Source organism: Aphidius gifuensis, linkage group LG3 (genome assembly GCF_014905175.1).
Source record: "Aphidius gifuensis isolate YNYX2018 linkage group LG3, ASM1490517v1, whole genome shotgun sequence".
Taxonomy (NCBI): Eukaryota; Metazoa; Arthropoda; class Insecta; order Hymenoptera; family Braconidae; genus Aphidius; species Aphidius gifuensis.
Window position 1 is genome coordinate 12,150,520 of NC_057790.1, and position 13,289 is coordinate 12,163,808.

The window sequence follows — 13,289 nt, forward strand, 5'->3', positions numbered from 1 at the left end:
TCAAAATATTAAAAAGGGAAATTTAATATATCGATTATTTAAATCAACTCGATTGTTTATTTATTAAACATGTATAAATGTTGAAATATTAAAAAGAGAAATTTAATATATCGATTATTTAAATTAACTCGATTGTTTATTTATTTTAATTGTATAAATGTCAAAATATTGAAAAAGGGACTTTTAATATATCGATTATTTCAATAAAATCGATTATTTATTTATTAAACATGTATAAATGTTAAAATATTAAGAAGGGAATTTTAATATATCGATTATTCAATGAAATCGATTGTTTTTTTGTTAACATTGTATAAAAGTCAAAATATTAAAAAGGGAAATTTAATATATCGATTATTTAAATCAACTTTCATGAAAATTTAAATTTTATTTATTAAACATGTTTATTTATTAAACATGTATAAATGTCAAAATATTAAAAAGGGAATTTAATTTATCGATTATTTCAATAAAATCGATTGTTTATTTATTAAACATGTGTAAATGTTTAAATATTAAAAAGGGAATTTTAGTATATCGATTATTTCCATAAAATCGATTGTTTCTCTAATAAACATGTATAAATGTTAAAATATTAAAAAGGGAAATTTAATATATCGATTATTTCAATAAAATCGATTATTTATCTATTAAAATTGTGCAACTATTCCTCCCTTACAAAATATGATCGAACTTACTAATAAGGCGTGTCGTAACACGTCACTGTTTAGTAGAGTTATGTCTTGTGAGCACATTACACCTGGGTTTATACTAGACTGTGTCAAATTGTCTAGACAGTCTTAAATATGGTATTTTGATTTGACTTTGATTTTTGGGTGGTTTTATAATATTGTTATTTATTTTTAACTTTTTAAGCCATCGTCATTTAGAAATTATCAACAAAAATATATACTATAATATGATTATGATTATTGATTATTGTAAGTAACACCTATATATAATATTTAAGGATTTAATTTGAGAATTTCAATATATCATATATTTTGTATTTAAAATTGCTTAATGCAATTTTACCTAGTCCCAATAATGGCCTCAGCCCATGGGATATTAAATTAATAAATAAATAAATAAAATAAAATAAATAAATAAATGATCAAAATGAAAATATAAAAAGGAATTTGAATATATCGTTATTTCAATAAAATCATTGTTTATATTAAAATTACATAAAATGTCAAAATATTAAAAAGGAATTTCAATATATCGATTATTTAAATCAACTCGATTGTTTATTTATTAAACATGTATAAATGTTGAAATATTAAAAAGGGAAATTTAATATATCGATATTTCAATAAAATCGATTGTTTATTTATTAAACATGTGTAAATGTTAAAATATTAAAAAGGGAATTTTAGTATATCGATTATTTCCATAAAATCGATTGTTTCTCTAAGAAACATGTATAGATGTTAAAATATTAAAAAGGGAAAATTAATATATCGATTATTTCAATAAAATCGATTATTTATTTATTAAAATTGTACAAATGTTAAAATATTAAAAAGGAAATTTTAATATATCGATTATTTAAATAAACTCGATTGTTTATTTATTAAAATTGTATAAAAGTCAAAATATTAAAAAGGGAAATTTAATATATCGATTATTTAAATCAACTCGATTGTTTATTTATTAAACATGTACAAATGTTGAAATATTAAAAAGGAAATTTAAATATATCGCTTATTTAAATAAACTCGATTGTTTATTTATTTTAATTGTATAAATGTCAAAATATTGAAAAAGGGACTTTTAATATATCGATTATTTCAATAAAATCGATTATTTATTTATTAAAATTGCATAAATGTCAAAATATTAAAAAGGGAATTTGAATATATCGATTATTCAATAAAATCGATTGTTTTTTTGTTAAAATTGTATAAAAGTCAAAATATTAAAAAGGGAAATTTAATATATCGATTATTTAAATCAACTCGATTGTTTATTTATTAAACATGTATAAATGTTAAAATATTAAAAAGGGAAAATTAATATATCGATTATTTCAATAAAATCGATTATTTATTTATTGAAATTGTACAAATGTTAAAATATTAAAAAGGAAATTTTAATATATCGATTATTTAAATAAACGCGATTGTTTATTTATTTTAATTGTATAAATGTCAAAATTTTAAAAAAGGGACTTTTAATATATCGATTATTTCAATAAAATCGATTATTTATGTATTAAAATTGCATAAATGTCAAAATATTAAAAAGGGAATTTCAATATATCGATTATTTAAATCAACTCGATTGTTTATTTATTAAACATGTATAAATGTTGAAATATTAAAAAGGGAAATTTAATAAAATCGATTGTTTATTTATTAAAAATGTGTAAATGTTAAAATATTAAAAGGGATTTAGTATATCGATTATTTCCATAAAAATCGATTGTTTCTCTATTAAACATGTATAAATGTTAAAATATTAAAAGGGAAAAATTAAATATATCGATTATTTCAATAAAATCGATTATTCATTTATTAAAATTGTACAAATGTTAAAATATTAAAAAGGAAATATATCCAATATATCGATTGGTATTTTAATATAAACCGATTGTTTATTCATTTTAATTGTATAAATGTCAAAATATTGAAAAAGGGACTTTTAATATATCGATTATTTCAATGAACTCGATTGTTTATTTATTAAAATTGTATAAAAGTCAAAATATTAAAAAGGGAAATTTAATATATCGATTATTTAAATCAACTCGATTGTTTATTTATTAAACATGTATAAAATGCTGGAAATATTGCAATGCGAAAATTTCATTATATCGATTATTTGAATAAACTCGATTGTTTATTTATTTTAATTGTATAAATGTCAAAATATTGAAAAAGGGACTTTTAATATATCGATTATTTCAATAAAATCGATTGTTTATTTATTAAACATGTATAAATGTTAAAATATCAAAAAGGGAAATTTAATATATCGATTATTTCAATAAAATCGATTATTTATCTATTAAAATTGTACAAATGTTAAAATATTAAAAAGGAAATTTTAATATATCGATTATTTAAATAAACTCGATTGTTTATTTATTTTAATTGTATAAATGTCAAAATATTGAAAAAGGGACTTTTAATATATCGATTATTTAAATGAACTCGATTGTTTATTTATTAAAATTGTATAAAAGTCAAAATATTAAAAAGGGAAATTTAATATATCGATTATTTAAATCAACTCGATTGTTTATTTATTAAACATGTATAAATGTCAAAATATTAAAAAGGGAATTTAATTTATCGATTATTTCAATAAAATCGATTGTTTATTTATTAAACATGTGTAAATGTTTAAATATTAAAAGTTGAATTAAAGTGCGTCGACGCTCATAAAATCGATTGTTTCTCTAATAAACATGTATAAATGTTAAAATATCAAAAAGGGAAATTTAATATATCGATTATTTCAATAAAATCGATTATTTATCTATTAAAATTGTACAAATGTTAAAATATTAAAAAGGAAATTTTAATATATCGATTATTTAAATAAACTCGATTGTTTATTTATTTTAATTGTATAAATGTCAAAATATTGAAAAAAGGACTTTGAATATATCGATTATTTCAATGAAATCGATTATTTATTTATTAAAATTGCATAAATGTCAAAATATTAAAAAGGGAATTTTAATATATCGATTATTTAAATCAACTCGATTGTTTATTTATTAAACATGTATAAATGTTGAAATATTAAAAAGGGAAATTTAATATATCGATATTTCAATAAAATCGATTGTTTATTTATTAAACATGTGTAAATGTTAAAATATTAAAAAGGGAATTTTAGTATATCGATTATTTCCATAAAATCGATTGTTTCTCTAATAAACATGTATAAATGTTAAAATATTAAAAAGGGAAAATTAATATATCGATTATTTCAATAAAATCGATTATTCATTTATTAAAATTGTACAAATGTTAAAATATTAAAAAGGAAATTTTAATATATCGATTATTTAAATAAACTCGATTGTTTATTTATTTTAATTGTATAAATGTCAAAATATTGAAAAAGGGACTTTTAATATATCGATTATTTAAATGAACTCGATTGTTTATTTATTAAAATTGTATAAAAGTCAAAATATTAAAAAGGGAAATTTAATATATCGATTATTTAAATCAACTCGATTGTTTATTTATTAAACATGTATAAATGTTGAAATATTAAAAAGGGAAATTTAATATATCGATTATTTAAATAAACTCGATTGTTTATTTATTTTAATTGTATAAATGTCGAAATATTGAAAAAGAGACTTTTAATATATCGATTATTTCAATAAAATCGATTGTTTTTTTGTTAAAATTGTATAAAAGTCAAAATATTAAAAAGGGAAATTTAATATATCGATTATTTAAATCAACTCGATTGTTTATTTATTAAACATGTATAAATGTTAAAATATTAAAAAGGGTAATTTAATATATCGATTATTTAAATAAACTCGATTGTTTATTTATTAAAATTGTATAAATGTCAAAATATTAAAAAGGGAATTTAATATATCGATTATTTCAATAAAATCGATTGTTTATTTATTAAAATTGTATAAATGTTAAAATATTAAAAAGGGAAATTTAATATATCGATTATTTCGATAAAATCGATTATTTATTTATTAAAAAGGTATAAATGTCAAAATATTAAAAAGGGAAATTTAATATATCGATTATTTCCATAAAATCGATTATTTATTTATTAAACATGTATAAATGTTAAAATATTAAAAAGGGAAATTTAATATATCGATTATTTAAATGAACTCGATTGTTTATCTATTAAAATTGTATAAAAGTTAAAATATTAAAAAGGGGAATTTAATATATCGATTATTTCAATTGAACTTGAAATATTGTTGTATTATTATTGTATAAATAATAAATTATTTAAATAGGAATATTATCTTCCAATTGTTTATGTTAAATTAAAATATTATTAATTATTACTATATTAGTAATAATTATCAAAAAGGGGAATTCTAAATTTTCATTTATTCAGATAAAATCGATATATTGTTGTATTATTATTGTATAAATAATAAATTATTCGAATAGGAATTTTAATTTTCCATTATTTATGGCAATCAGATTATTGTCTATTTATTAGGCAGGGTTTGTTTTCACTCACTTACGTCGTTTGTTGTTTATCGTTGTTATTATTAGGTCAATTATTCGTAAAACAATTTCTTAATAAATAAAAATAAAATTTTTAAAGATAAATTGGTTTACATCTATTTAGACAACTTAATCTTATTGTTAGTCATGCAAATCTTTCATGCTATTATTTTATTTTATTATTTTCTCTCTTTTCTTTTCTCTTTCTTCTTACTCTTTTTTTTTTTTTTTTTTTTTTTTAGGCCCGGTTACCGGCTATCGTTTTATTGAAACGGGGGTATTTGACCGTGGCAAAAACCATTAAGGATTGGGAAAAACCCAACAACACCCCAGGTAGCTAGGTAGATGAAATAAAAGAAGGGACCGGAAACATTAAGAAAAATAAAATTTTAATGTTTTCCCGAAGGTCCCATTAAATTTTATTGTTGCAAGCCCTGCACGCTTGTGCAAATCCCGTTATTACAATGGCAATTCTATTTATTTTATTTATTTTATCTTTTGTATTTTTCTTTTTTTTTTTTTTTTTATTTCCCACGTTTTAAAATTCTCCTTCAAACAATTTCTCCTTTTACTTCCCCTTTTTTCCAGAAACAATTTATTTAAACAATTTTTCTCCCCCAAAAAAAAATTCCCAGAATTTTCCCGTATTTTCCGCGCGCGTACTAAATTTTCCGGCTTGATTTCACCCTCCGCGAACGCGTTTTATTATCTTGAAACCGGACGAGCCCCCATGAAATATCGTAGCCGGATTATTTATTGGACAATCAATATTGCCCTATATAATAACCCAGTTAGATATGTATTTTTATTAACCCTGTTTATCCTGCGCAGCCAGGGCGCATAAGAAAGGTAGGGAGATATATAAATTGCGTAATGTAGGGAGAGGTAAAAAGGAACCTGAAAAATACGCGAGAATAGTACACAAATTAAACACAAATAATTTATAAGAACTTGAGTCAAACACAAAACATATAATGTTAAATAAAATGGTAAATTTATTATGAAAATACCACGAGTCTACCAATAGTATTGATGTTGAGTATAACATATTTAAATTTGGACCGACATGGACCCTGAGATAATTCACGCACTTGTGTAACACTGAATTTACAATAAAAATTATAACGAAGTTCACTTTTACATTTGTTTGATTTAATAATTACATAAAACGCTTTACTATACTTTACAGGTCGTAGTTAAGACCGAATTCATGACCACGAGGTCGTTGATTGTTATATTTAAAATAATTAAATATTTTTAACAAGCAAATTCTTGCTTAAATCGGCCAACTATAATTTACTTTATTCAATATTTATTTGATTAAATAATTTAACACAAAAAGTATGCACTCGAATTTAATTTAAAAGAACAAGACAACTTAGACCATGCGGTCTGAATTTATTACCAGTTATAACCAGTATGATTTTAATGAGTTCAAATTAATAATTTGCGTAACCAAATATTACGTAAAGATAATTAAAAATATTTAAGCAAAATAAATCAATGAAATATTGGATAAATGTAACTTACAGTTTTCGGCTGGTGACTCTTAAAATTATTCTAAGACTTTGTAAAACACTTATTAAAGCAGTTAAAGCAGTTAGAGCTGGTAGTCACAGGATCAGAGATCCCAGTAAACTGATCGATATCCTAGGTCAATGGCACAAGCTGACCGTAGGGTAGGTCGGGAATATTCGGGGGTATTCGGGGATGCGTTTGCTCCCTTAAATGTTACCCTTATAATTCATAAGATGGAGCTAGGGGTATCAATTGGATCCTGAATATTTAATTTTATAAAATACAATTTATCTAAAATAAAAAAAGTTCGGCGCTTACCGCAGGACATTACAATTCACTAATAAATAATTACTATAAAAAAAATTTTTCTAAAATTATAAAATCGACGAATACTTAGTACAGATATTTTAAACCTGATTGTGGATTAGAAAAGAAACAACTAGTAAGTATGAAAAATATATCTTACCATTTATAAAATCTTCAACGAATAATAATATAATAGCCAACTTACTCCAATCTCAAATTCAAGAGTTCATTAAGAATAATCGTCTTGAATTTGAAACAGCTCAAAGTCTTTCACTTCAAAATATAGAATCCATTCAGACATTAAATTTCAGACTGAAGCCTTCGATTATTTCAAAATAAATACTGAAAAATCACGTGACACATTGAGCACTGGAATCGGAAATTTGGAAATTAAAATAATAAAAAAAATTGCAATCTTGGATAGTCGTATCAGAATACTTGAAAATTATTTGATAGGATCATAAAAAGCAGCGGTTGCTCATGAGCTACACAGACTTGCTCGAAGGAATTATACTCGTCGTCATGTTGACATCAGAGGATTAGATGAAACTGGGCAGGCGGATCTTATTGATATGCAAGCTTATACATTTGTTAATCACAACTGAGTAGTGTTCTTATGAGAGTTCTGGACCACGGAAAACCGCGAGATTGTGGGTGGGATGGGTGGGTGGTATTTAAATAAATTTGGGGTAGAAAGGAAGAGAATGAGAGAGGGGAATAAGAGAGAGGAATATAAGTGGGGAATATGAGTGGGGAGTCTTTTCGAATTTCGGCCATTTTTATTATTTTTTTTTTTTTAAATTTGTAAGAAAAAAAAAAAGTGTTTCGAAGGAGATTTGAACTCACGGACTTCGGATTTAAAATCGAGCGTGCTATCCCCAAGACCACGGCTCAATCTTATTGGATGTTGGAAAAAGAAGGTGAGTGATACTGGAAAATTCAAAAATTTGTTGAAAAGAAGAATTGTTTATTCATTTATTTAACAATTAAATAGTTGATAAAATTTTTTTCTAAATATATAATATAATTTTTCATGAACTTTTAAACATAGGGTTTTAATGCAAATTGTTTAATTATGAAAAATGTTTATATTTTTTTTATTTTTCCTCATACGTATTGCTTCCATGGGAAAATTGATGCCGATTCCCACCGCAAAGTTTGCTGATTTGCAAAAAAGTTTTTTCATTTTCATTTTCATTTTTTTTTTTTTTTCGTTTTTATCGTTTCGCGAGTGAAGTTACAAATTTAAAAAAAAAAAAAATATCAATGGAGTGTAATGTCCTGCGGTAAGCGCAGAACTTTTTTTATTTCATATAAATTGTATTTTATAAAATTATATATTCAGGGTCCATTTGGATACCCCTAGCTCCATCTTATGAATCATAAGGGTAACATTCAAGGGAGCAACCGCATCCCCGAACACCCCCGAATATTCCCGACCTACCCTACGGTCAGCTTGTGCTACTGACCCAATATATCGATCAGTTCACTGGGATCTCTGATCCTGTGACTACCAGCTCTAACTGCTTTAACTACTTTAATAAGTGTTTTACAAAGTTTTAGAATAATTTTAAGAGCCACTAGCCGAAAACTGTAAGTTACATTTATCCAATATTTCATTGATTTATTTTGCTTAAATATTTTTAAGTATCTTTACGTAATATTTGGTTACGCAAATTATTAATTTAAACTCATTAAAATCATACTGGATATAACTGGTAATAAATTTAGACCGCATGGTCTAAGTTGTCTTGTTCTTTTAAATTAAATTCAAGTGCATACTTTTTGTGTTAAATTATTTAATCAAATAAATATTGAATAAAGTAAATTATAGTTGGCCGATTTAAGCAAGAATTTGCTTGTTAAAAATATTTAATTATTTTAAATATAACAATCAACGACCTCGTGGTCATGAATTTGGTCTTAACTACGACCTGTAAAGTATAGTAAGGCGTTTTAAGTAATTATTAAACCAAACAAATGTAAAAGTGAACTTCGTTATAATTTTATTGTAAATTCAGTGTTACACAAGTGCGTCAATTATCTCAAGATCCACGTCGGTCCAAATTTAAATATGTTATACTCAACATCAATACTATTGGTAGACTCGTGGTATTTTCATAATAAATTTACCATTTTATTTAACATTATATGTTTTGTGTTTGACTCAAGTTCTTATAAATTATTTGTGTTTAATTTGTGTACTATTCTCGCGTATTTTTCAGGTTCTTTTTTACCTCTCCCTACATTACGTAATTATTATCCCCTACCTTTCTAATGTTCCTTCACTGGGCAGGATAAACAGGGTTAATTTAATTACATATCTAGTTGGATTATTTTACAGGGCAATACTGATTGTCTAATAAATGATCCGGCTACGATATTTCATGGGGGCTCGTCCAGTTTCAAGATAATAAAACGCGTTCGCGGAGGGTAGAATTGAGCTGAAAAAATTAATTACGCGCGCGGAAAAATTTGCGGTAAATTTTATTGTAATATTTTTTGTTGTGGGTTAAAATTATTTGTCTAATATTTTTCTTTCTTACGCGGTAAAGTTGTAACTTGGCGTCTTTTTTTTTTTTTTTTTTGTGTGGGAAATTTTTTTTTCTTTGGGGGAGAAAAAAAAAAAAGTTAAAAACATTTTTAAAATTATTCACTTGTGAAATTTAACACCTTTTTGTTAAAAAAAAAAAAAAAAAAAAAAAAACATTAGAAGAAAATTTTATTTATGTTACAAGAATTGTAATAAAATTCAATAGTTTTGGGGAAAAACGATAAAATTTTATTTATTTTTTTTTTCTCGCTTCCTGTCACTTTTACCTTATTTATTTTACTACCCGGGGGTTGTTGGGTTTTACCAAATTTTACATTTTTTTTTTTTCACGGTCAAAGTGCCTCTTTTTATTTCAGCGATAGCCGACACCCGGTCCCAAACAAATCGTCGAATAAAAGAAGAAAATAAAAAAAAAAAAAAGAGAGAAAAGAAAAAGAAAAAAATAATTGTCCAAGAAAATAAGTTGCTTGACTAATTGTAAAAACGATATGTTCTTCTATTGTTAATATTATTTTCGCTTAAAATTATACTTGTTTATGTTAATAATATTTTTATTATTTATAACAATTTATATCAAACAGCTAACCCCAATAATAATAAATAATAAATAAACTACGTAAGTGAGTGTGAGCAAACATTATGGTTATCAAATGGAAATTTAATTTCACGTTAATTATAATTTAATGAGTTTAAATATTTGGGATTTAATCCCCATTTACAACAATTATTATACACATATTGATAATAAATCAATTGATTTTTGGAATTCATTACATTAATAATAAATTAATAAATCAATATATTGGGAATTTAATTACTTTCACAACAATTATTATCCGTACATTGATAATAAAATAACTGGCCCAAATATATGGAGATTTATTGCCCTTTTTCAACAATTAAATACGCATACATAAATAATAAATAAATTCATTTAAATATTTGGAATTTATTCTCTTATTTCAACAATTATTACGCACACATTAATATCAAATTAATAGATTTTGATACGCGAGATTTATCGTCCTTTTTCAACAATTAATATGCGTAAATTAATAGTAAATTAATTCAATTTTTGGAATTTATTTTCCTATTGCGATAATTATTGCGTATACAGTAATACTAAATTAATGAATTAAACACGTGGGATTTATTGTCCGTTTTAAACAGTTAATAATAATGAATAAATTCATTTAAATATTTGGAATTTATTCTCCTATTTCAATAATTATTGTGCACACACTAATACTAAACTAATGAATTTAAACAAGCGGGATTTATCGTCCTTTTTCAACAATTAATATGCTTAAATTAATAGTAAATTAATTTAATTTTTGGAATTCATTTTCCTATTGCGATAATTATTGCGTATACATTAATACTAAATTAATGAATTTAAACACGTGGGATTTATTGTCCGTTTTAAGCAATTAATAATAATAAATAAATTCATTTAAACATTTGGAATTTATTTTCGTATTTCAATAATTATTACACACACATTAATATCAAATTAATGATTCAAATAAATAAGATGTATAGTCCTTTTTCAACAATTAATATGCGTAATTTAATAGTAAATGAATTTAATTAAATATTTGGAATTTATTTTCCTATTGCGATAATTATTGCGCATATACATTAATACTAAATTAATGAATTTAAACACGTGGGATTTATTGTCCGTTTTAAGCAATTAATAATAATAAATAAATTCATTTAAACATTTGGAATTTATTTTCGTATTTCAATAATTATTACACACACATTAATATCAAATTAATGATTCAAATAAATAAGATGTATAGTCCTTTTTCAACAATTAATATGCGTAATTTAATAGTAAATGAATTTAATTAAATATTTGGAATTTATTTTCCTATTGCGATAATTATTGCGCATATACATTAATACTAAATTAATGAATTTAAACACGTGGGATTTATTGTCCGTTTTAAGCAATTAATAATAATAAATAAATTCATTTAAACATTTGGAATTTATTCTCGTATTTCAATAATTATTACACACACATTAATATCAAATTAATGGATTTAAATAAATAAGATGTATAGTTCTTTTTCAACAATTTATATGCGTAATTCAATAGTAAATGAATTTAATTAAATATTTGGAATTTATTTTCCTATTGCGATAATTATTGCGCATACATTAATACTAAATTAATAAATTTAAACACGTGGGATTTATTGTCCGTTTTAAGCAATTAATAATAATAAATAAATTCATTTAAACATTTGGAATTTATTCTCTCAGTTCAATAATTAATGCACACACATTAATATCAAATTGATAGATTCAAATACGCGGGATTTATTGTCCTTTAATAACAATTAACGCGCATACATCAATAACAAATCAATGGTTTCAAATATTGGGAAATTATTTTAAATTTCTAGTAATTAGCACGCAGTCACTAATACTGAAAGACTTGGAATTTATTTAATTTCTTTACAGTAAAAATAAAAGCCATTAATTCAAACATCCAAATTTATTTTACGTTGTCAAGTACGCATACATTAATGACAAATTATTTGGTTTAAATATTTAAGATTTAATTCCCTTATACAACAGTATTTAACCATATATGGATAATAGCCAATCAAAATTAATCTTAAGAATTCATCTCCCCTTTTCAATAATTACTATACACACATTAACAATAAGTTAATTAATAAAAAAAAAAAAAAAAAAAAAAAAACAATTTATTCAACTTAAATATTTGAGGGATTAAAATTCCTTTGCGACAATAATTGTTATAAATAAATAATAATTTAATTTATTTAAATATTTGGGAATTAAAAGTCCTTTGTCAACAATAATTAGTACAAATTAATAATAATTTAATTAATTAAATATTTGGGGTAACGAAATAGACACACAAAATTCAAAAAAAAAGGATAACACGACACGCGGGGAAAAACTGAACTAGAGGGAAGAAGTTCGGCCATTGCGGGAAAACTGAAAACACCCCTAAGGCCCAAACTCCTCCCCCGAATAGGCGTACGAGGAAAGCTAGACGAGTGGGCCTAGCCAACACCGAAGGGCGGGTCCCAACAACCCTGAGCCACCATTGAAAAATTCAATGCCTGTCAATGTCGGCTGTCAAATCCTTCCTTTTAATTGAAATAATAATTATTAATTTATTCTGATAAATAAAAATTCGATTTTATTTAAATAATTGATAGTTTAATATTCCATTTTTGAATATTTATTATTCACGCGATTTTTAATAAATAAAAGTATCGGTTTTATTTAAATAATCGATATATTATTAGTCCCTTTTAAATATTTAACACTTACACGTTGTTAATTAGTTCGATTTCGATTTGATTTTAAATAGTCGATAGACTACTATTCCCCTTTTTAAACATTTATTATATACAGGGTTTTAATTAATAAAATATCAATTCCATTTTCGATAATTAATATCATTCTTTTTGAATATATAGTATTTACGCAATAATAACTAACAGAGATATCGATTTGGTTCAAATAACCGATAGTTTGAAACCATTCTTCTTAAATATATACTATTTGCATTATAATAACTTACAGAAATATCGATTTTGGTTAAATGATCGATAGTTTAACATCCTTTTTTAAACATTTATTATTTACACAATAATAATTAACAAAATTTTGGTTATATACTTGAGTTTGGACGCACGTATGCGTATCACAATTTAAATTGATTCTTTTTA